Raw genomic sequence first — 24,387 nt, forward strand, 5'->3', positions numbered from 1 at the left:
ATTATTTCTAGCTGTTCCCCATCCTTCAGAAGAAGCAGTTGTGGGAGAAAAAGGCTTTTAAAGCATTTTTTTAAATACAATCTCTCTATGGGATTTGGAAAGTCACAAAAGCAAATCAGGAGGTCTTTTCCAATCTGTATTTCTGGTGAATCTGCTAAAAAGGAGACATTATCTCTCCTTATCTTGCATCCAGGAAGTTCTTGGAACTTTAGGTGCTACTGCAAAGCAGTCAGGAAAGCATTAGGCGTATTCATGTTCTCACCTTTCATGTGGATTAATATGATAGAAATTCCAGAGGAGTGTGGTGAAAGGCTGCCACGACTGGAGCACATTCGGAACTAAGACTGTCTGAAGGTCATCCTTGTTGAAAGATTTTTCCTTCCCCTATCCTGTGAGAGTCACAGCACCACTCTGAAGAAAAAAGTGCTTCTAAACACATAGAAGAATAAATAGTAAGTGGTGCACCTCCATGTCCACTACCCTTCAAAAAGTAACTGAGTAACCACTACATAAAATCAAGGCAAGCGTAGCTAAGTTTCAGAAGAGCTGTAGAAAACTTCGTGGGAGCTACACTGGCTGAAGTTCATTGCATTTCTTGTTTCAAGAGTTACCTGGTTACCAGTGGTCTGACATAACAACCCTGCACAGGACAACAGTCACCTAAAAAGATTATCACCAATCTGATAACTTCCCAGCGTTGATGAACATTGCTGACAGTGGAGAGACAGGCTCATTTGCAGGGTTACATACCTAGGAACAAGCATATCTCTGATTCAGTTGTCTTGGTTGTGGTTTTAAAAAGTTTACTTTAGCACAGCCTCACATCAGCAAGTAATCAGTGTGGTCCTGGTGTCACAGAGCTGCTGAATGGCACTAAACTTCGTGTTGTGGATGTGGGATGTAGTTATGGCCATAACTCCTACCCATCAGTCCTGCTTTCCCTTACACTGAGAAACACTGATGCCAAAGTCTAACACTGACTTCACAGTGGTGACCCCCACATGTCATCTCCCTGCACTGTCAGAGCAGCATAATGGGCAGATCATTAGTTTCAAACTGGAGAGTCATCAGAGTCAAAGCAGACAGGATCACAGCATCCTGCTGCTATTAAAGAGGGACTTTCTTTGTCATAGAAATGAGGCCCACGTGAAACATGTCACTGAAAACAAGGTGGCTGCTCACTGCCCAGAGGCACAGTGCTGACCTTCTTGGCCCACATCTCTTTGTACAATTGTTTAAATTCATTTTCTCTCAATTCACATATTCAGAATAGTACACCAAATACTATACTATGCCTTGCTATGGAGCAGCACAAGATCTGACAGCCTCTGATTTCTCAAAACAGTGCCTTATTTTCCTTTGGTCAGTGAATGATAAGGCTGTTTCACTGGAAGGGGGTCTAGTCTCAAATCCTCTCATAGCTCAACTCTGAGTCTCTCATTTGTCACTACAATTTAGTGGTCCTGATTGAACTGTTTCCAGGAGGTTGTGTGTTAAAACAGAGTGAACTTAATCACATCATGAATTAACCATCTGGTGTACAGAAATAACTTTTATTTGGGTTGAGTTGACATGAAATTACATTTTTTTTCCATTTGCTTTTCCTGAAGGAAAATTAAGAAGTTCGTTGAAAATCTGATATCCTTTGTGGAGAATTTGGATTTGTTGAAACATTTTTCTAAGCATAAATTTTCTTCCTTGTGTAATACATCTAGATATTTTTGAAAAAAAAGCACAGGAACAACATCACTGTCACTGTATCTAGATTCCCTGTAATCTCCAGCAGAACTGCTGTGCTGAAAATGAAAAATATAAACATGTGGTGTTTAGAGTTCAGGCTTATTTTCATTAAAAGTTCCTCTTATTTTCAGAAAACTTACCACTGGTTACCCCTTACCACTCTGTCTGACAAAGTCCACTGTTAACCACTTTGACCAGTCACAAGACTGGAATGGCAAAGAACAAATTGCCAATAGTATTTCCACTGTGGAAGTGAATTTGACCTGATGAGGCACTGACTCAGTTGAATGGACAACAGGTGAAGAATTACAACAATAGAGCATGTCCAGCAGAACACGCAGTGCTTCCTTTGGGTTGGGATAGCTTCACCTGTACTCACCACCTGTGGCTTAAAAGTCGTTTTTATTTTGTTTTACACAAAGTGAAATATACCCAGAATTATTTTAATATGAAACAGATAACCCAGGTATTTAAGTTCTGGCAATAAGGCCAGAATTTCATGTGAGACATTTTTCTGGCTTTTATTTTACCCATGGTTATCCAAAATTTTTCCCAAAAAATAGGACTTCTATTAAAAAAGAAAAATAAACAAAGAACAAGCTTGAAGAAGTGTAACTGTAGGCTTTCTTTCTTTTCATCACTTAATAAAACAGAGCTATTAAGTGAAAAGAGAAGTCAGTTTCACAGGTCACCCTAATTAATCTTCATCAGTTGCAATAATATCAAGCAACATATAGGCGTTCTTCTCAAGAACTACAATAGAACAAATAGGGGAAAAAAAAGACAAAAAGGCAAGCCTCTGGACTGCTCCTCCCACTACCCCACCAGCGAGCAGGATACAGGTGGACAAGAAGTTGGAAGGCGACGCAGCTGGGACAGTGGACCCTGACTGACCAGAGGGATAATTCCACCCCATATGACGTCATGCTCAGTAATAAGAATTGAGAAGATGAAGTGATGGCATTTGTCTTCCTAAGTAACTGTATGCATTATGGAACCCTTTTTTCCTGGCGATGGCTGAACACCTACCTGCCCATGGGAAGTGGAGAATGAATTCTGTGTTTCATTTTGGTTTTGTCCACAGCTTTCACTTTACTTTTTAAACTCTCTATCTCACTCAACACAGGAGTTTTTTGCACTTTTACCTTTCTGATTCTCTTCTCCATTCCACTGGGGGGAGTGCACAAAGAGCTGTGTGGATTTGTATCGTCAGCATCCTAAATGTGTTTGTGGATTTGAGGTTTTTTAAAGAAATGGCAGTTAAACTCTTCAAAACTCATTAAAAATTTCACACTTTTCAATGTCATTCAAGTCAGAACTAATTACTATACATCTAGAAAGCAATCCTTACAAAGTAGAATTAAGTATGAAGGCCAATGTTTATACTGGTTTATTTTAGACTTGCTGCTTATAGAATAGGAATTTCATTTCTGGACCTTTGAGCACTGGTCAGATGAGGAAGAGAAAAGTTTTCTTTCATCAGGTCAGTTAAATGCAACTAAAATAATATTTTCTTATTTTATACTTAGCAAACCTATCTTTACCCAAAATGAATTTACTACAAAACAAAGCAGAACATTTTTTCCATCAGAACATAAGTATTATTCTACTGAAAGCAAAATTACAGCACTGTTGACTTTAAAAGTAAGCTTTTGTAATAATCATCCTGTGATGGTATTTCAGTTTCCATAGGGATTTTTATTTGACAAGGAAAGGCTTAGATCTATTTTACTGTTGATGTCTATTCTCTCCTGACATAATTAAACTGATAATATGCTTTGAGAAATTGGAAAATTTTACAGTTCCACTTGTCTTAGATAAAGTACATATGTTTTTCAAAAGTTTGTCCCAGTTCATCTCCAATTGACAATGTTTCTAGGGCAGCTGGCTGAGAGAGGGAGAACAGGGTGGGATTTTGCTATCCCTGTGGTCAGGACCTCTAAGAATAAATAGGAACCCAAGTGATTGATTTGTTTTCTCCTCATGGAGAGAACTCATGATCAATTTATAAATTGTAAGTTTAGCTTGAGTGGAGACAGCACTATCAATGTGAGATCTACATCCCCTGTGGAAAAAATATCACACAGAGCAGCATTTGCACTGGACCTGTATATTACATCTCACTGGCCAATTGTAAAATTGCAGTGTAGGAGTATAGAGGAAGAAAATTAGTATGTACTCCCTTTTGTGCATTTTATGCATCCACAGTGATGAAGACAAGAGGCCTCTCTTTTCATCCTGCTCATTCACATGGCAGTACATCAGCTCTGCACAGGCTTTCCCCAGTTACCTTCTCTTCTAGCTGTATGTGATGCTGGAATCCTTCATCTGTTATGTTTAGCACTGAGTTTTATATCTGTATTCAGATATATAGATATACATACACATATCAACTTTTAAAATTGGAAACCTTTCCACAAGGCTCTCAAAATAACTTGACTGGTTATCCAAATCAGCTGTGTTATCTACTTACTAAAGAACATATTTAAAAAATGGCAGGGTAAACAATGTTAGCTTTTAACAAATAAACCAGTTATATTTGTATTTTCATTTTCACTTCACAGCTTTTGCTGGTAATAGTTCTGTGTTAATAAAATTCAGTTACAAAATAAAATGAGAACTGGTTAATTCTTTTTAGTATGGGTGGAAAGTTGAACAGAATTTCGTTATTGAATCAGTGCTGCTCAACAAAAACTCAGGGTGAGTGCACATCAAAGTTCATTATATTGTCTGTAGAGGAAAGGGCTATCAAATGTGAATTATTTTCAGGGAGAAACTTCAGATTTTTTTGCTAAATTTGAGCTTGGTTTAATGTTGGTTGAGCATTCTAACCTAACCATTTACTGCTTGAAGTCCTTAACATTTTTTTAATCCAGCTGTGATTTGTACCAGTACATTGTTTTGCATCTGCTTTTGAATGTATAGATTTCTTTCCAGTAAGGTTTTGGGACATGGTAATGGGCCACACAGGGTCATCTCTATGTCCCACAGCATGTTGTGTCCAACTGTTGCTAAAAGCAGATACCTGAGGAAGCATAAGAGAAAAATTATGATATATTGGTATTTCAAGTGAAACTCTCCTTGCTGAGAGACTTCTGAGCACTGCAGTTCTCCCTTCAAGGGTGCTTGTACTGGGGTGCATTCTGAAGTGCAGGAGGAACACAAGATTTTCCTCTGCACGTGTCAGCTGCCCTAAGACTGCACCAAAGCATTCTCCTGAGTGTAAAGAACATGAATAATTAATCACTTCTCAAAACACTACAGCCAGAGCACAATACTCTGCACAGATCTTGATGGGCAGACGAAGAGTTTAAGCTTCCTGCTGACAAAAAATTAAAACCCAAACACCTATGAGTGTATATTTTGAGTAATTTTAAGGGGAAGAAAGTGCAGGGAAGTTTTATTTTTGAATGACAGAAAACTTCCCTTTATTTATTCATTGTAAAGCCCCCTTGAATTCTTTCTTTATCACTGTTAGCTCCTATAGCCTTTAAGCTTTTTTTCTGCATGGCTCTGCATACATAATATATGTAAATGTAAAATGGAAATCTTTAAAAAACTATCCCCCAAAATGTGCTCCAAGTTTCTTAGCTCATTCCTTGAATCTCATTGCTAACTTCTGCATTTCAGCAGTTTTCAAATATATTTTTGCAAATTTCAAATAAGAGAAAATGAAAGGTTTCCTCTCATGAACAATATTGATCCTTAATGCTCCTCTATGGATTAAACATTATTTTCATATGTCTGAAAAGCTTATTGACTGGGCAGAGACAAACTGTTCATTGCCTCATAGCATCAATTTTTCATTGAGAAGGAAAAACATTTATGCACTTCAAAACTCATTAAATAATTAATGTGTTTCAGCTGCAGTAAAAAACCAGATCTAATTGCCAATACCTGCCTATTGAACCTTGTATAGCTGGGTTTATTCTGCAAGGACTAATGACCATTTTACAGAAGCCTACCACCCACCTTCAGTAAGAAGCTAAGATGCAGTTGTGAATAGTTTGAAAGCTTAACTCTTATATTCAGCCAGTTTCAGGTCCTACAATCTCAGGACTCTCCTGCATCCAGCAATAGGAGTCTAGGTTTTATAAATGCCTTTTGGTTTTTTTTGTCTCTGGAAAAAAAGAAAATCAGATCCATTGTCCCCAAAACAGTGTAACTGAGCTCATTCTGACACACTAGCACCTGAAAGTGACCACCACAACCTAGCATATATCCATTGGTGCAGAACAAGAGCATTTGCAAGTAAAGTCTATGAGTAATTAGAAAGTATAGAGAAAATTCTGCAGGAGGAGCAGAGAAATCTTCACTTATTGCTAGCACATGAGCAAGGATGTATTGAGCTTTTGGTACTGGTCCCACATTTATTGCAAATATCAGAGTTTTTATCTATAAGGCCCAGGGGAACTGAGCAGGGAATTCTCACTGCAAACAGACATGACAAAATAGTTTTGAGTTTTAAAATCTGGAAGTGAATGTTGAGATGCACGCAATGGATGATTTCTTATAGCTGTGTCTAAAAATCTTGCATAATGGCAAGTCCTTCAGGCACCTGATGTAACTTTCTCACTGCTTTGTGGGTTTTTGTGGGTTTTTTTCTCTACTGACTTTGTTGTCCACATAAATTGTGGGAAAATTAAAGAGACACCTCATTTGATGTGTATAAAAGGATTGGTTTAAAGATGGTACTTAATGCAGTTCAGTTTACAAACTTGTCAGTCTAGAAACCAGGGCAGGAGTTCAACACAGACAGCCTGGACCTATCTGGTCAGCCTTGCATCTACAGCTGCATCCCAAGACAGGGTGTGGCATATTTCATCAGCTGGTGCAAAAAGGTTTAATCCTTCCTCCTGAAACATCCCCACTGGTGTGAAATGGAGGGTTGGTAGAAGGAGAGGAAAGACCCTTGAGTGCAGATATCAGTGGAAACAAGTAAGTCATGGTAGAAGTGTTTCAGGCAGAGACAAGAGCAGGGCAAGCATGTCCACAGCTCGTTGGTCCATCAGCTTTCCTTTCCAGCAGGCATGGCTGTGGCAGAATTGTAGGCTACACTGCTTTCTGTAGGGGAGCATTATCATTGCATGCTTGAAGCCTTATGATAGGGGATTCTATTGGTAGAGGATGTCAGGTTTGCCTGACACTGTTTGCATTACAGGCCCAAATGACTTGCTCCTTTTCTTTTAGAGTATCCAAACTGCCTTGATCTTCCTTGGAAAGATGTCAGCCAGAATCAAGCTCCAGTTTAATTAAGATACCTTAATTAATGTCTAATCTAGAAGAGTACTGATGGCCTGGAAGAGTTTCTGTGGGAACAATACATTATCAGGTAAAGAACAACACAAATAGCTGTTGCTTGTGCTAGAGTTTAGATAGCTTGGGACAGCAGAATTGGAAAACACATATCCAGACAAAGCCAAAAGGAGAAACTTTTTTTGTTATTGGGGCACATAAAACCTCTAGTTATGGACAGGGTTTCTGTTCTGCCAGTTAATGTATAGTTGTGTAGCAAAAACACAACTCTTTTGCAATAGACTGATCACAGTGTGTCCAACTGCCTTTATGGAAGTCATTAAACCAAGTCATAGATTTGTTTTAGTGGTGGGGATAATCAGTTATTGTCACTTCCAAGCTACATTGGGACAGATACAAATCATCTAAATTGCAAAGCAAGCAATTAGAGAAATGTTTATAGTTGTGTGAGGTAGGGAACTTTTGCATCAGTCAACCTTGCCACAATCAATAAAAGCCGAGTCATTACTAACCTGCTGTACCAGAACTCCTTGGTCCTGGATTTCCTGTTTGTGAAAAAGGGATGAGAACAGTCTACCTACTGGTCTATAAGAGCATGAATGTTTGAAGCCATGGGCATCTGACTTTCCATTTTCTCCTTAACCTGAACAGTCATTTATATTAGAGTAGTGTCCATGGAGGTTAACGTTTCAGATACAATTTCTGGTGGGGTGATTACTATGAGTTAACTGATGATTCAATCTCTTATTATAAAAAAATCTGTTATGAGACAGGACAGATACATGGGCAATGTTTGGACAGAACGCTACAAACATGTTGACTATCTCAAAGCAATAAAAAGTCAGGGGACCATCAGGAAAATACCATCTAAAATGCCATCAGGAAAAAGCTGTTGGGTTTCTGTTTCTTCCTCAAAGTAAATTTGCTTTTTCTTTTTCTGGTCCAGATAAACAAGAGATTTTCAGTGACAAGCACTGAAATTTCCATTGCAGTGACACTTATGACACAAGGCTGTAAGATCCTCAAGAGAAGCTCTGCACACCACCACAGATGGCCTTGGTTTGTCTCTCAGAAGAGCAAGGAGGAGACAGAATAGACTTTTCTCAGGAACTGTACCCATCATCATAGTTCCTTTTCAAATAAAGCTGGACTGCAGCAGGATTGATAGTGTCTCTGAGAGCTCAGGGAATCAATACTGCCAGCAGGAAAAGGCAAAGGCAGACTGCTGTATCTTCTTAAATGAGAATTGATTTTTATCCATTGTCCATTCCCATGGTAAAGGAACAAGCTTATCACTTCAAATCAAGAATAGAAGGGAGACTAATTCTCTGTCTTGGTAAAGGACAGGAGCTCAGTAAAGGTCACTAAGATCAACGCTGTATTAAAGAAATCTTTTTTTACTTTACTTCCTGACAAAGAAAGTGGACTTGGGCTACTCAGCTGTCTGTCTTTCCTACAACATTGCTGTCTGAGGCTGCAAAGAGACCAGGGTGCACTACCGAGGGAAAAAAACAAACCAAAATGTTCATGCATTCTTCAGTAATAAAGAAAATCTGCAACATTTGCAGGCAGAGAACTCTGCCTCTCCCGGGAGAAGCCCTGGAAGCACTAGCAGCTCTGTGTTCGGCACAAGTCAACACCATGGACAACAGAGCTCTGTTGGGCTCCCAGCTACCCAACCACAATACTGCCTCACCAGCTCCTCTGAAAGATGTTTCGCCAGCCAGCTCCTTCTGGCATTCCAGTTCTCCCATATGATAAGCAGTCTAGATAGGGTGGGAAAACAAGGTTTACTTTTTTAGGGCAGATAGATGAAGCATAAGAAGAAAACACACCCTTTCATTTGTGCCTTTGAGTAAGCTTCACACGGCCCTAAAACTCACTGCATTTTCCTGTAATTGCACACTGTTATGATTAAAACAAACACCATCAGTCCAGCTTTAGTTTCCTTAATGCCTTCTCCACTAGGAATAATAAATATATTAAAATACACATATATTTACATATAAATGTATTCACAAGGATGCTTTACAAGCATGGAAGGAAGCTGATTTCACTGCAGCAGAAGGCAACAGGACTAAAATATCTTGTTTAGCTCCACGGCAATTGATCTGTGACATAGTGTGTGCAGAGAGGCAGGTGCTCCAAGCGCTACTGATGTAGAACTGAGGCTAGGCAGAATCTTAATGACATTCATGAGCTTGCTAAGTGTGTGTCAGTTCAAAACCCACCAGAGAAGTTCTCTGAAGCTCAGAAGTCAAGTGGCATTCATTTGCAGTCCATGTGCTGGTGTGCTTTTCTCCTACTACAGTGGCATCAATCTTCATGCTGGATGAAACTGGGAGTTTCATTCCTTACATGATGATGTAAGAGAAGGGTACTTTGTACAGGAACATACTAGAAAGTTGTAGAGCTGTATGTGTTGTATATGCCTTTCAGGTTGGCTTTAGAAGACACTGTACTACTGAAGGGGATTTTTAAAAATTCTCAGTGATGTTGGTGGGGTTTATAACCAGATCAGAACACACCCTCAGCCCTCCTTTATTTCTTCATGGCCCCCAAATCCTCAATATGCCAGGTCGAAGCAACCACCACATTCAGTTTAACTCTGAGTACTTTCAAATGTTCCTTTGAAGTTCCCAAATCCCTTTTGTTTAGCTTTTCAAGTTTGTTACATTTTGAAAAGAATTCCACTGTAAACTGTTCCTTCTCTTATAACTCTCCTTATTAAAAGAGATAGCTAGTCTTGTATTAAAAATACAATATCTTTTATGACCAGTTCCCTCTGGCAAAAGAACATGTAGAGGCTACTCTGGACTTTGTGAGAGGAGTGGGTTTTTGGGAGCAATCATCCCAGAAGGCATGTTTTATCAGTATCTGTGACGAGGAGAAAGGTATTTTGGGTGGGTGATAAATCTGTCACAAAGCTGTCACAGCTGACAGACTTTTTTGTTTATGTTATTCTGTCTAATTTGGTCTCTTCTTGTGACAGGAGTGTGTCTCTCATAGTTGTTTACAAGAAGGTTTTCTGTGCTATAAAATAATTAGAAGCAATCACAGCCTAGCTTTGTGACTTTAGGTAAGGAGGAGGATTCAAGACACAGCTTTCGTGAGAGAAAGAAAAGATAATTAAAAGGAACTATAGAATTTCTGGATTAACTCTGTAAAGCTGTTGTTCCTACCTTATCATGGAAATAGTTCAGACCCAGCAGTTTTGGTCACAAACTTTTCTTTGCATTTGCTCAATGAACTAACACCATGTCACGTAATTGGCATATTTGATTACGCACTGATGATAATTGATATATTCACCAAAAACAGTTCATTAACTGCCAGAAAATCAACTAATTCATTAAAAATCAGCATGTCTGCCACCAAAGACCAAGACACTATGTTCTGTTGACTAAATTAAACACAACCAGTAATTTGATTAGACAACCTATTAATAGAATAAAAAAAAAAAAAAGTGGCTTCAAATGAAGTATACAGTTTTAAACCAGGAGGAAAAATTTTCATCATTTAAGCTTAACTGAAAGACAAATGATAGTGCTTTGAAGTATGTGACCACAATAAACCATTGCAACTCAGAGGAAAGATTTAAAGGTTTGATGGGTCTGGTACCACACAGTTCCTGACTGAAGATTTCTTTGTTAGCAAAAAAAGTAGGTCAATTAATTCCAAACACTTTTAGTGGATGATGAACAGTCACCATATTGTTTTGTAACAATATGTGGATTTTGTAACAATATTTGTGGAATATGAGAGCTCAAGTGTCACCTCTGGTAAACAGAGCTGAGGCTGGAGGAGGAACGAAGTACGAGGTTAAGATGCCCTGATCATGGTATGTAAGGAATCATCTCGTGACACATCTTCAGCAGACCCTTTGCAGAACTGTTTATGGCAGTAGGATCTAGCCCAAAGCATTGCTCATTTAATCTCTTCAAGCATAAATGTGTTTAATACTGTCAAAGGGTACAATAAAAGTCCCCTAGAATATAAAATAAAAACCTGAAACTTTGGGGTCAATGAAAATCTATTTATCAAGGTCCTTTGTATACACAGGAATTTGCGAAATAATCATCTGCATCCCTTAACACACATCTAACTACTGAAAATTATTGCATGAAAGACATGTTATAGGTATGGATGGATACCAGGCTTTCTTTTTGTACCTTGTCTAAGTTGTTGACCTGAACATATGCCAGCACTCCATGAACAGTATTTTTCTTCTGGAATTGTTCTAGACTACACTTTAAATAGGAAAACGTCTTTGTTACTCAGATGGAGGGGAAGAGGTTGTGCTCTGTACCAAAGGTGTCAAGGCTAAATAGTTTTAATTTGTTAACCACTCAGATTTTAAAACATGTTTTGAACACATTTTTACTTTGGGATATGTATCTAGTTACCAGGGTTAAAGGTGTGACACATGACTGTATAGCAGTTTGACCTGTTCCTCCTTTTGTAATTGGTATATTCTGAATTAAAGTGCTGTATCGCTTATTTCATGCATGAGCTGAGAATGTTGATCTAATATACACTGAAAGCCTTTGACTGTCCTCTTAATTATTCCTGAAATACTGATGGCAGAAGAGGCACTCCCTGAGACTACAAGAATAATGATCATTACCTCGAAAAGCCAAAGGTGACAAGAGCAATGTTTGAGTGGGGATTCCTCATTCATTAGGTAAATTCTGTATTTTCTCTACTATGAACCAACTGTTTGGACCATCAGGAGTTAAGCAAGCAGCTGTGTTCTATCAGCTCTACTTTACAAATGCAGAAGCATATTAACAATGTTGTGAGGTGACTGAACTGCTACTCCCAAAAATAGTTTTAATGTGCTAGTCTCACATTTACAATTATCTAATTTTATCTTTCTCAGCCATCATGTCTCACCCTAGAAGCACATCTTTATTGTGGGTTTGCACCTTCAAAAACAGCAGAATACTGTCAAATTAAGGACAACTCTACCAGGTGCATCTCCTTTGCCCAACAAGGGACTGCCACAAGCTATCCTCATGGTACAGCTGAGGGTCCCTTGTTCATCTTGACTCTCGAGAGCTGTTTCTGGAGGCCAGAATCCATGATAGTTTTAAGCTCAACAGCATTCCAAGGTGAAGGAAATTGGGCCTTTTGTTTTCTGTCTGGACGACCCTCTGTATAAGTGAAACAAAACCTCTGCCGTGGAGGTACTGCCAGTAATGACACAGAAGAGTAAACATGAACTCCAAGTCGGCACCGGTTGTCCTTGTGCATTTTGAATGTCCTTGTTCTGCCTGATGAGGTTTGCAGAGGAAGTCCACTGGGGACATAATGCCAAAGTTAGGGTTTTCAAGTGCAGGGTTGTATCTGGGGATACAGTAGAAATCACTACGGGCTCTGGTCTGACCTAATCAAATTGAGGAGTAATTGACCTTAGGAACAGCTTATTCAGTCAGCATTATTGTAAAAAGAACTTATACAAGATCAAGCAATTGCTGCCCTGTCCTTGGAAATAACTAGCTAAGATAAACCTACATATGACAATCACAATTAATATTTCTTTTATTACTATTAAAGGGGAATTAAGAGTGCTTCCATATACTCAGTCAAGTTTTGTTACAATCTTAAAACCTGGAAAACTACAGCTAATGTTAATTAGTTAACAATACTTATTATTATCATTGTTCCTATTTTTTAATAGCTGCATTATCACATAAGCAAGAACCATTGTGTTCAGAATGGTGCACAGATGCTCTAAAAGTTGGTATTTACTTCAAAACATAATTATACGAGGATTAAAGTGGAAAAACCCCAGGACAGGAAAGTATGCACAGCATTTATGATCTGGCCAGCAGTAGCTCAATTGAACTTATTAAAATGGAAATCATATGATAACTCTTACATTATTATACAGAAAAGATTAGAGGTCAGAATTTGAAAACCCTAATTCAGAAAGAGTAAGAAGTCTTGCAGACCATGGGGCTTCTCATGTTCAGCAGCCTGGTGGCTGCTTGAAACATCAATCTATGAGCTTTGGTCTCTCACCCAGATGCAAATTGGTGGGAGGGAAACACAGCTTGTGTGTCAACAAGTCCTTTAAGACAGTTGACTGAGAAAGTGCAAAAATGGTTCCTTTTCAAACAGTAGTACTTCTGACCAGCTAATGAGTATGCATTCCCTGCTCCTATCCCTTACTGTAAAGCTTCTAAACTTTGTGCTCTGTCATTTTTGTGTGGAGCATGACTGTTTTGCCTGTGCTGATGGCTGTATGACAACCTCTACAGCAAATAACTGGGCACTTCCATAAGAACATGGGTTCTTATCCACCTATACAAAAGCAGTAGATGTTGGAATTGTGGTCATGAGTACAGTGATCAAGTGATACTTCTCTTCAGGAGGGATTGAATGAAGAGCAATGTAGGATGTATTTTTGTTAAAAGAGAAGGAATGTATATTAATATGGTATGGAGTATAGTAAATATGGCATCTTATAAGAAAGTCATTAAAAAAAATAAAAATATGTATATGCTCCTTGAATGTGTTTATACCTTTCTAATGGCAAAATTCTATTTGCACTTTCTGGTGTATGTTGATTTGAGCAGCATAAATATAGAAAAACACAATTATGAATGAAACTTGTAAAGCACTACAATATGAGTATCCCTGAAGTTTCCTTATACACATTCCATGTGGAAGGATCTTACTTTTAAGTATTCCTTGTACTTAGACCCATACATACATCTCTCTGCAGTACTTCACCTTCTAGCACAAAAGGAAAAAAAAAGTTTAACAATTCCCATTCAGCTTGTGTTGTTATAATAAGTAATAACAAACTCGACCCCAGCAACTTGTAGCACAGGAAATGCAAAGGAACTTACCCTGAAAGCTTGGGTCATTCCTTGTAGTTTAGCAGAGATAACCTTGGATTCTGGGTTCAGCTACTTTTCTGGTTCTCCTTCAGTACTCCCATGTGGGATACTGAAGGAGTTTGGTGACAGATTTGTAAACGTAGCATTGACAACATGATTTGAATCATAACAAGGATATAAATAAATATAAAAGTTCCTGGTACCACCAATCATATTAGTGGTAAGGGAAGTTTTTAGGCAGGGGATGGGAAGAATGATGTTACTGAGATTTTATGAAGTCAGCAGACACACAGATCTCGTTTGTCCCCCCCATAGCTATTATGATCCTGCTTGGCAGGAGAGAGAAAGAATCATTCAATGGGGAAGAGTAAAGAGAGTGCCTTCCACATCCATCTCCAGTGCTGGAGCAGAGAAGCTGTGCAACTCATAGTCATCATGCTCTTGGGATGATGACAGAGGGGAAGGGAATGGAAGAGAAAGAAGGAACTCTGAACAGAATTTGACAGAACATGAGACAGTTATTGTAAACTTTTGAAACTCTTGATGCTTAGTAATTTTGTTACTGGGCAGCTAAAATCAAAACACAGATGTCAAATATGTGTAGTGACCATTACCATTGCAAAGGTTTTTAATTTTTTTCCCACTGACTTTTCATTCAGATCTCAAATAATTCCAAACTCTATAAAAAGCAAGCCCTTACAACACTGTATATCACACACCAAATCAGTGCCAAGGGAGATTCTGGACAAAAGGTTTATGGAGTTCTCCATCATCTACCAGGAACCCTGTGGCTGATTCAGGGTTTTAGTATCTTTTCATAGGTACTGCAACTCAGAGATTATTCTCATACAAGCAGTTCCATCACAATCTGCTTCTGTTGACTTGTACTTAAATGTGCATGGGTTTTTTTCCTTTTTCTCTTCTCCTTTCATGAATACTTCCTACCATGATGTACAATCTTGTGCTCTAAATCCAAAAGTAAGTTCTGCAGGTACTGCTGCCTGTAAACAAATGTTAAAGCCCCACAAAATAACAAACATAGAACTGATGTTGCATACATTAAGCTAAGCTGAAAATTTTCTAAGGTGACCTGTTGAAAAATGCTGATATTACAGAATGAAAATGTCTTGAAATGTTAAAGTTCCTACTGTACAATTATTGTTAAGTCTTAGTATCAGGAAGTTGAAATAATTAATTCAAAAAAGTCCTAACACATTTTCCCATCCTGTTTTTTCAGCTAAATAACAGAATAAAACTATCAGATTACCAGCTCTGAGCTTGTTGAAATGAGATGCTGTGTATGGTGAGAATAAAATATTTCTGCATATTTGATTTGCAAAATATTCTGAGATTTTCATGCCAATTTAAGACAATGTAGAATTTTGAAATTTCAGTATCTTGGATGGCAATTCCTTTTTCCAGCCTCTTGTAGCCATTGGAGAATAAGAAAAAAGCAGAAGAGCCTCCAAAGAAAGAAAGAAAGAGAAAATGCGGCAAGAGAAAATGGTAACTATAAACACAGCTGAGTGAGAAAAAACTAGTAGCTTTCCCGAAGCATTGTGACCTTTAGCAAATGAGAAACTTTGTGACAGTGATTTTATTAAATGCAAATTTTGATTTATTACCTAGGTTTGTCAGGCATTGCTGTGAGATTCTCAACGCAGTTAATGAATTTCTGTGTAATTTGTTTTTTATCCTCTTAATGGACTAGATATTTCTATTTTAAACCCCACACATTTGTATCAAGAAACAGTTTTAACCTGCCACTGACTTTGCTTTCACTGAATTTCTCAAGTGCAAGTGTGGTCTCGTTGTTGCTCAGGTAGTTGCCCAAGTCAGCCCACAGCAGAGGAGTCCAGCAGCATTCATTCATTTATCTCTGTGCACTGCAGTAATATTTCAGTATGTGTGGGTGACAGGTCTCAGTGGAGGTTACATGGGTGGAAAGGCCTCAGAGCAGCAACCTGTGTCCTCAGACTGTCCCTGGGTTATGTGTAAAACACAACTACGTAGTTGGGCTGCCCTCCTTCCTTCCTCTCTTAAATCCCAGAGATCAGGATAGGTAAGAAGAAGGAAAGGGCTTTGTTCTTCCTGACTCAAAAAATCTGACAAAGGCATGGATCGGAAATCGGCAAGGAATCTAAGTGTGTCAGACCCTCCCATATCTGAGTGCTGTCTTGCTAGCATGGTAAGCTTTGCATTCTCTTAAAAACAGAATTATGGAACTGTATCAAATACTGCTGCAGATGCATATCAGAAATCTCACTAACAAACCCATGCTGACAAGGTTTTCCAAACCAGAAAGCTGGGAGTACTTTATTCCCACATCTGAAAGCAGAGGGTTTGATAAGGACCTTTAGTCTCAGTAGCCTTCAAGAAGCAAAACATCTTTCTTCCTGGAGCTTAGTCTGTAGTTGTTTATCCACATACCCAGCCAGTGAACCGTAGAGATCTGATAGTTATTCAGTGAAGAATTCCTGATGAATGGAGAAACACTCTATTCTCTGATGTCTTCTATTTCGTACTTCCATTTCTGACACAACATCCCTCTTACTGAGGTAAGTATAACTCACCTTAGAAACTTCAGGGAATGAAGGGCCTGAAACTGTTTAAAAGAAAAAAAAAAGAGTGGTAGCAGATATAGACTGAGGGCAGAAACTCTCCTCCAACTTACTCCTTTTCATTGCCCACAAAAATGTAAATAGAATATGAAAAGTATATTCCAATTGTTCTCCAAACCAGAATATTTAGTGATTAAATTCTGGGGCTAATTGGGCTACTTAATTCCCAATGCAGAACATCGATTTCCAGTTTCAACTCCAGGTTGAGTAACCATTTTTAGAGAAAATAAATGAAAGGAAAGACACATAAGTTGTCTTGCTAGACTTCTGTAAAATTATGTTACTGAAAGAAGAGCACATTGAAATTTACTGCTGTATCATTTTTTGTTTTATTACAGATGAAAAATTGTCTTTGTAGCACATAGTGCTTTCAGAAAAAAACCTATCTAATTCCTTATTTTTTTTTCTCTGAACAAAATTTATTGCTGTTTTTTCTATTACGGACATGTCTTAAGGCCCCAGCAGAGATGGTGTCACCATTCTAAAAACCTCTGGCTCAAACAGAGAGTTAGAGACATTTTCTGCCCTGGAAAACTGAATGTAAGTGAATATGGCAGAGATAAGGGGTGAAAAAAGAACTAATAAGGTCACCTTTTACAGGTCAGTTAACTGTAACATTGAATTTGTGTCTGGCAATATGCATCAAGTTGGAATTTGAATCCAGGTTTCCTGAAACCAAACCTGGCAGCTTTGGGAATCTATTCCCTTAACTGGCCTCTCGAACTTCCTCTCATTTCAGACCATCTGTGATGAATTTGGCTGTGATAGAGTTAATTTTCTTTACAGTAGCTGGAATGGGGTTATGGTTTGGATTTGTGCTGAAAACAGCACTGATAATGCAGGATTACTTTAGTTGTTGCTGACCACACCAGTCACCTGTTTACAGGCTGGGGATGCACAAGAATTTGTGAGGGAACGCTGCCAGGAGAGCTGATCCCAACTGAACCAAGGGATATTCCATGCTGTTATGACACCATGCTCGGTATACAGAGGAAGAAGGAAGCAGGGGATGGTTGGAGGGATGGCATTTGTTTTCCCGTGTAACCACTGTGTGTGATGGAGCCCTGCTTACCTGGAGAAGGTTGTACACCTGCCTGCTGATGGGAAGTGGTGAATGCCTTCCTTGTTTGCTTGGCTTGCTTGTGTGGCTTTCGCTTTCCTTATTAAAATGCCTTTATCTCAACCCATGAGTTTTCCAGCCTTTATTCTTTCCGTTCTCTCCCTCATCCATCCCACTGTGGGGTATAGTGAGTGGGTGTCTGTGTGGTGCTTAGTTACCGGGTGGTGTTGAACCATCGCACTCGCAATTGGTTTTCTGTGCATTAATTTCAAACAGACATCAGGATGTCAGAGTAATCTACAGATAAAAAGAAGTGAATTTTAAAACCCAACGAGTGATCAATCAGTCTTCTCCAACACTCCAGGACTGTTAAGCCATACTGAAATTACCTCTGGATACAAAAAGCATAAGACTGTTCCAGAGCACTGAGTCACACAGATGCAGGTATACTGCCAGGACCCAGGTATGCAGTGAAAAGGACAAAATTGTCCATGAAAAAATACCTTAGGTGGCAGGTGAGATCAGCTTTGTCTCACCTCTGATGTAATCTAGATTGCAACTTCAAACTTGTGACCTGGGTGTGGACCCCCTTTTGCAGAGGTAAACCAAAATTACGGCCTCTGCCTTTAACTGCTCAGCAATCTAAATATTAGAAAGGGGAAGCAAAGGCACAAAGAGTGAGAGGAAGCCCAGAGACTCTGTTGAGGAGCAGTAATTGTGAACATCTCATCATGCAAGCTGCATGGCCTAGCCCACCCTTTTCTCCCAATCCTTGCCGATACAAACCAAGTTGCACCAGTGCTGAATGGGAAGCATGCTACCACAGCTCCATTCTTTATTAAATAAACACATCTGTGCATTGTCACAAGAAATTAGGAACTACTTACTCATTTAAGTTCATTGAGCTTGATGGAATCAATAATCAGTGACAAGCTGGCACTGGATTCATTAAGGCAGCTCTCTGGGATTCAGTAGCAGGAGTGAGAACTCACCCACCATCTGCATTTCCCCATAGACAGGAACCTGGGCTAAAGCAAATCTTGGCCCAAGTGAAAATAATGGGTAATACTCACTTTAGATCGCACTGTTTTGACATCTAAAACAGCTGAGCTTTTCCCTAAATAATACATGAAAGGCTGCTCAATGCCAGATACCTGATAACTGTATTGTGCAGTCTTGTGAAAAGAAAGTGAAATAAGACCAGAGAAACAGTCCTTAGAATTTCATGCTTATTTTTTCCTGTCTGAAGCACTTCAATCCATTCAAGCAGATTGGCTTTTGATTGCAACCTGTGTGTTCCATTTGGCCAACAACATGTTAGAAATTCAAACCTCTGCAAAACAAGTGTTTGTCCTTTCTCTAGACGGGCAAGTGTATAAGACTAGAGCTTAATATTTATTAGAAATGTCCAATCAATCTTCTGACTTTGCAGTTCTATGGATATATCACATATTAACAGGGCTGGGAATAAAAGTCAAACACAGCACCAGATGTGAAATATGACAGTGCTGTAAAATAATAAAGAACAGCCAGAACTTCTCACTTTATTACTATTATAACAAACTTTTTTACTGAGGAAGCCACAGACAAGTAGAAGAATCTATTGTGCTGGGCACCATTCAGGTTCTTAACTGGGGAATAAATCTCACCCCAAATATTTTTCAATCCACGGCCTTGTAGGAATGCACTTTCTGACCTTATTCTTGGAGGAGCTCCACTGACAGCAGTGCTGTCACAATGATAAAGTTGTGCTTGTATGCGCTGCAGAATTGGAGCCTTAAAAGATGAAACAAGAAAAAGACTGAAAACCTACAGCGATCTGTAGTCCCCATCATATTTAATAGCTGAGAAACCAAGGCAGAGATTACTTGGGCCTTCATGGTCAGAGGTCATCATTAGCCCTGGCATTAACCGGTAGACATTTTTTGGCTTTTTTAGCAGGAAGACCAAAGATCCAAATGGACTGTGTAGACAGAATCCCCCTTTGGTTACCCTATAAATTTAAAAATTATTATAAAATTAATTATATTTTATATTACTGTCTCATTAAGTTTTAGTAATAAAAGGAAATTAAGACAGTTTCTCATCAGAAATGGGAGTGCTTTTCTGAAAGCTAATAATCCAAGTGCTGTTCTTAATAACTCACCATTACTTGAAGTTGCTATTCCCACACTGACTTCAAGATAATAAAAAAAATAAATCTAAATACAGTAAGTTTTAATAATTAATTAGTTAGTAATTAATTAGGAATTTTACAATAATTTTAATGGCTTAACTATGAAGTGCCACCCACTGTCCAAACTGTCCAAGCCATTTTTCAGAAATTCTAAAAATAGAATTTAAACTATATTAAAGAAGCCCAGCAAATTACAAATTTTGGTTTAAGTGTGTAAATTGCAGATTTACACACATTAAAACTTCACCAGGGAAGGCAATGCAGACAACTGGATGGAGCATTTGATAGGGTTAAAAAACTTGAGCTCTGATCCTGACTTATTTAATCTTCCTATAGCACCTGAGTGAACAGTTCTTGACTTCAGAAGGTATTTCCTGAAGCTTCCACATCCCTGTGGTTTGAACCTGGCAGAAACAAACATCAGATGTCTAGAAAAACTCAGAACCATGATCAAACATCTGATAAGTAAGGACCTAACTACCTGATCCAGTATGGTTTGTCTCAAAAACAAGAAGATTTAGGTGAGAAATGTACTAGGCCATCACTGAAAGGTCATGGTAAAGGTTGTGCCTAGAGCAGGAAAGAGCAGGAAACATTGTTTGACTGAGATACCATGAAAAGCATTATTTAGGTATAGGTCTGGTGATTTGCATTGCTTGAAACCAACTACCAGACTCTGTAGAAAAGATTCTTGAAGGGGCCCATACTTAAAGAATAGTGGAGACATTTGTTATGCCAAAATGTCACATGGTAGTATACAGGTCAGAGGAGGGCATCTTCCCTGTTGTCCAGCTCCATTTAAGGATTCCTGTGTCTTGCAGTGCAAAGGTGCCACCCCCTCAAAAATTACTTTTCCCCTTTAGATGCAACCATCATACCAGAGAGAAATATATTTCAGAAAGCACGAATACTGATCCCTTGTAACAGCTTTCACAGCCACTCCTCCTGAGTAAACTGCATTCCCTTGGCAACTTGTGACTGCATCTTGCGATTAGACTGACTGAAATTATCTCCGTTAAAAAACATGCAAATGGTATCAGGCATAAAGACACAATGGTGGTGGAATAGAGGGCTGTTCATTCCATCTGAAGATGAGTCTGAATGGAAGCAACAGATAACTCCAGAAGTGGGAGGTTTCAAATTAAAAGAAAAGTGAAAATGAGCAATCCAGTCAAAGCAGTGTCACTAGTGGTACATAATTTCATATGCAAATTTTCTTTATCCTAAACTGCCCCTAGATTGCATGGGCCCACTTAAGCTAAATCTACAGGCCTGTCCCTGCACTGTGGAATTACTAGGGACATGGGAAAAATATTAGCATCTGAAGAATAAAGATGATCTGGTGGAGAAGGTACATTAACTGTGAGCAGCTTTAGTGTGCCTTCTGCAACGACCTGCTGGGAAAGCAAAGCCTCTCTGCTGGGGTACCCAGCACCAGCAACCTTCATTTTTCTGCCTTTTCAAGAAAGGTCTGATGAAGAGAGGCAGTGATGTGGCTGACTATCAGGGTCCTGTTCTCCTGGGTACTTCAGGCAGGGCGCACATATTGGGAAGTGACTGCTCCTTGGTCTTGCTTGGCCCTTTTACACCTAGGGTTGATCCAAAGAAGATTCCTTCACATCAACTGCCTCGATTTCCAGAGATCTGGAAGCCATCGTTTTTCAGTGGGAACCAGGAAGAACAGAGTTGCATTCTTCCTTTCACCTGCAAGAACCTTCTCTGTTGTCCCCATTTTTCACTGCTGTCTGCATGGTGTAATGTCTTAAATATGGAAATACACAAGGTAGTAAGAATTATGGATTAGGTGTCAGTAAATAGGGTAAAAAAAGGTTTCAAATTGAACATTCCTTTTATAAATGTGATTTCAGATGAAGTTATATTGCAAGCTGCCACACTACACATTCAGCAAGTGCTGCCTTGCTATCATAAGATATTATTCTGCCTCCAAATTTGATTTGTGTAAGGAGGGAATCAGAGTCCCTCATAAATTACATTGTTGACTAATTTGGCCATTGAATTCTGGCATACCAAGGTTGCAAACAATGTTTAGTTGCATAACCTTTAAAAGGTTATACAACCATTATGTCTTATTTCACAGAAAGCAGAGAGTCTATTTCTTCCACCTGAGTTTGTTTATTTAATTTCAGTATTTTGGCTTTTAAGACAAATTTTCACAGTACACTTTCAGTCTCCCTATTTCACATTCACATTAAGTTAGGCCATTTTAAGAGTAGTTATGCTGATCATTTTTATTTCTATGATTTTTCTGTCAAATATTTAGTGTTTCATTCCAGCCTGCCTTGGAAAAATAACAAAAACATTTTGCCTTCTTAAATTGATTAACTGTACTTAGTCCCTTTATAACTTGCACTGCACAATACTAGAGTTAAAACTGTTAAAAACAGAAAGGAGGGATACTGAACTCACCTTTACATATTTTGTACGTGTGTGTATGTTATTTTATTTATTCTAAGGAGTAGTAGTGCATGGTATAGAAACACAGAATAATAACATAGGAACATAAAATGGCTTGGAGTGAGAGGGCCTTAAAAAAAACCTATTTCCAGCCACTTGCCATGAACAGGGACACCTTCCACTAGACCGGGTTGCTCAAAGCCGCATCCAACCTGGTCTCAAACACTTCTAGGTATGGGGCATTCACAGCTTCTCTCTTGCTCCAGTACCTCACCACTCTCACAGTAAAGAATTTCATCCTAATATCTAATCTAAACCTAATCTCTTTCAGCCTGAAGCCATTCCCCCTTGTCCTGTCACTACATGATCTTGCAAAGAATTTCTCTCCATCTTTTTGGTAGGTTCCCCTCAGGTAGTAGAAGGCTGCAAATAGATCAACCTGAAGCCTTCTGTTTTACAACAATCCCAGGTCTTTTAACCTTTTGTTTCCATCCCTCTGATCATCTCCATGTCCCTCCTCTGGACTCGCTCCAGCAGGTTCACGTCCTTTCCATGCTAGGGACCCCAGAGCTGAATGCAGCACTCCAGGTGGGGACTCACCAGAGTGGAGTAGAAGGGCAGTCACCTCCCTCGACCTGCTGGCCACGCTGCTTTCAATGCAGCCCAGGATATGATTTGCTTTCTGGGCTACATATATGTTTGTAGACAATTTTTCTGTACTTTTGGAACTATTTTTTATCTAAATATGCTTGTGATGAGATATACATAATTTTAATTAATTAAAAGGTGCATACAGTAGGCTAGCATGGAAAAGGCTTGTAGTCCCTGTCACTGCATCTAAAGAGGAAGTGATGTCATCCTATAGGAATTGTAGAACTTATGCAGGGCCTCATGGCTGAAGCTGAAATGGATGAAATGAGCTGTGACTTGCCATTTTATTTTGTGCTTCTTGATGTCTGTAAAATCTCAGACCATTTGTGGATATTCTCTTTTCTTCTACATCAGATCTACAAGGAGGAGTTATTCATTCACGTACTTTTTATGGTGCGTACTTTTCAGGAAAAGGGCGTGTAGTAACTTGGACTGAAGCTAATTAATATCATACCACTGAAAAACAGAGGATAGCTGAGATTCCTTTAGTCAAAAAAGCATACAGTAATGCCAGCCACCTTTTAAAGCTTATCAAGCAATTTTCAAACAATGCCTTTGGTAATTTGTCCTGCTGTGATTCCTTAACACTTGAGAGGCATTGGTTTTATATGCTATGAAAATGTCATCTTTATTGCCTTCCTAAAGCTTTGCTTTATTGTGACATCCAGAAAAATACTAGAAATCACCTGAAACAATCTAAACAAAACAAAATCTGTAACAGTCAAGTAGATAGTATTTTGAGCTGACCACTTACACTACTATTGTTTCCTTGTATTCACACATCAATCTGTATTTGCCTTCTACTGTTAATCAGTGGGTGGAGGTAACATTTTCTGGTGTGTTGTCCCGTTGGTGTCCTCTAGGCATCCTATTCATGACCAGGGATCCACTGTTTCAGCATTATGAATAAATGCAATTGAAATATCTCTGAATACATTTTTTTCAGATCTCTCACAAAATATATATGGCTGTAAGGCACAGCCAAAACATGATGAGTAAAACTTTTCATCAGTACTAGTATCTCATGGCAGCTAGCAAGCACTATGTTGAGATTAGGAGAAAACTCAGTAATTTTCTCTTTGTTTTTCATTTCTTATGTTAAAATGAAACCTGATGGACTGCACAGATCTTTTCTCAGGCTTTGCACCTGGATGACCAAGTAGGTTGTGACACTGTCTCATAGTGGAGAGGGCTTTCACCTGTGTTCTCTTGTCTCTTACATTATGCATTTTCCTCTTCTGTTCAAAATGTTGTTAATGTTTTAGTCTGGCCCTGATTTGGCAAGGACTGTGGGATGGCTATATATTTTGAAGGAAAAGTACCTGCTTAGGACTTCCATTGATGAAACCCTGATCATGCACCACAAATAGATTTAGCAGATCTTTCTAGACCCAGGCCCAGACAGCACAATTTTGCCCCCCTCCTGCAGGTTTTTCTGGGAATGTCATCCTGTTTTTTCTCTTGGAAACTGCTCAGTGTGACCTGGCCAAGTTGGACACAATTTAGACACTGTTCTTGAAGTCTGGAGTGTCAAAACATGAATTTCACTACACACCCCATGCAGTTAAACTGCACACACTCCATGCCTATTTGTCCCAAACTTCAACCACTCCTAAT

The sequence above is a fragment of the Myiozetetes cayanensis genome, unplaced genomic scaffold (genome assembly GCF_022539395.1).
Source record: "Myiozetetes cayanensis isolate MyiCay16 unplaced genomic scaffold, myiCay2020 scf7, whole genome shotgun sequence".
Lineage (NCBI taxonomy): Eukaryota > Metazoa > Chordata > Aves > Passeriformes > Tyrannidae > Myiozetetes > Myiozetetes cayanensis.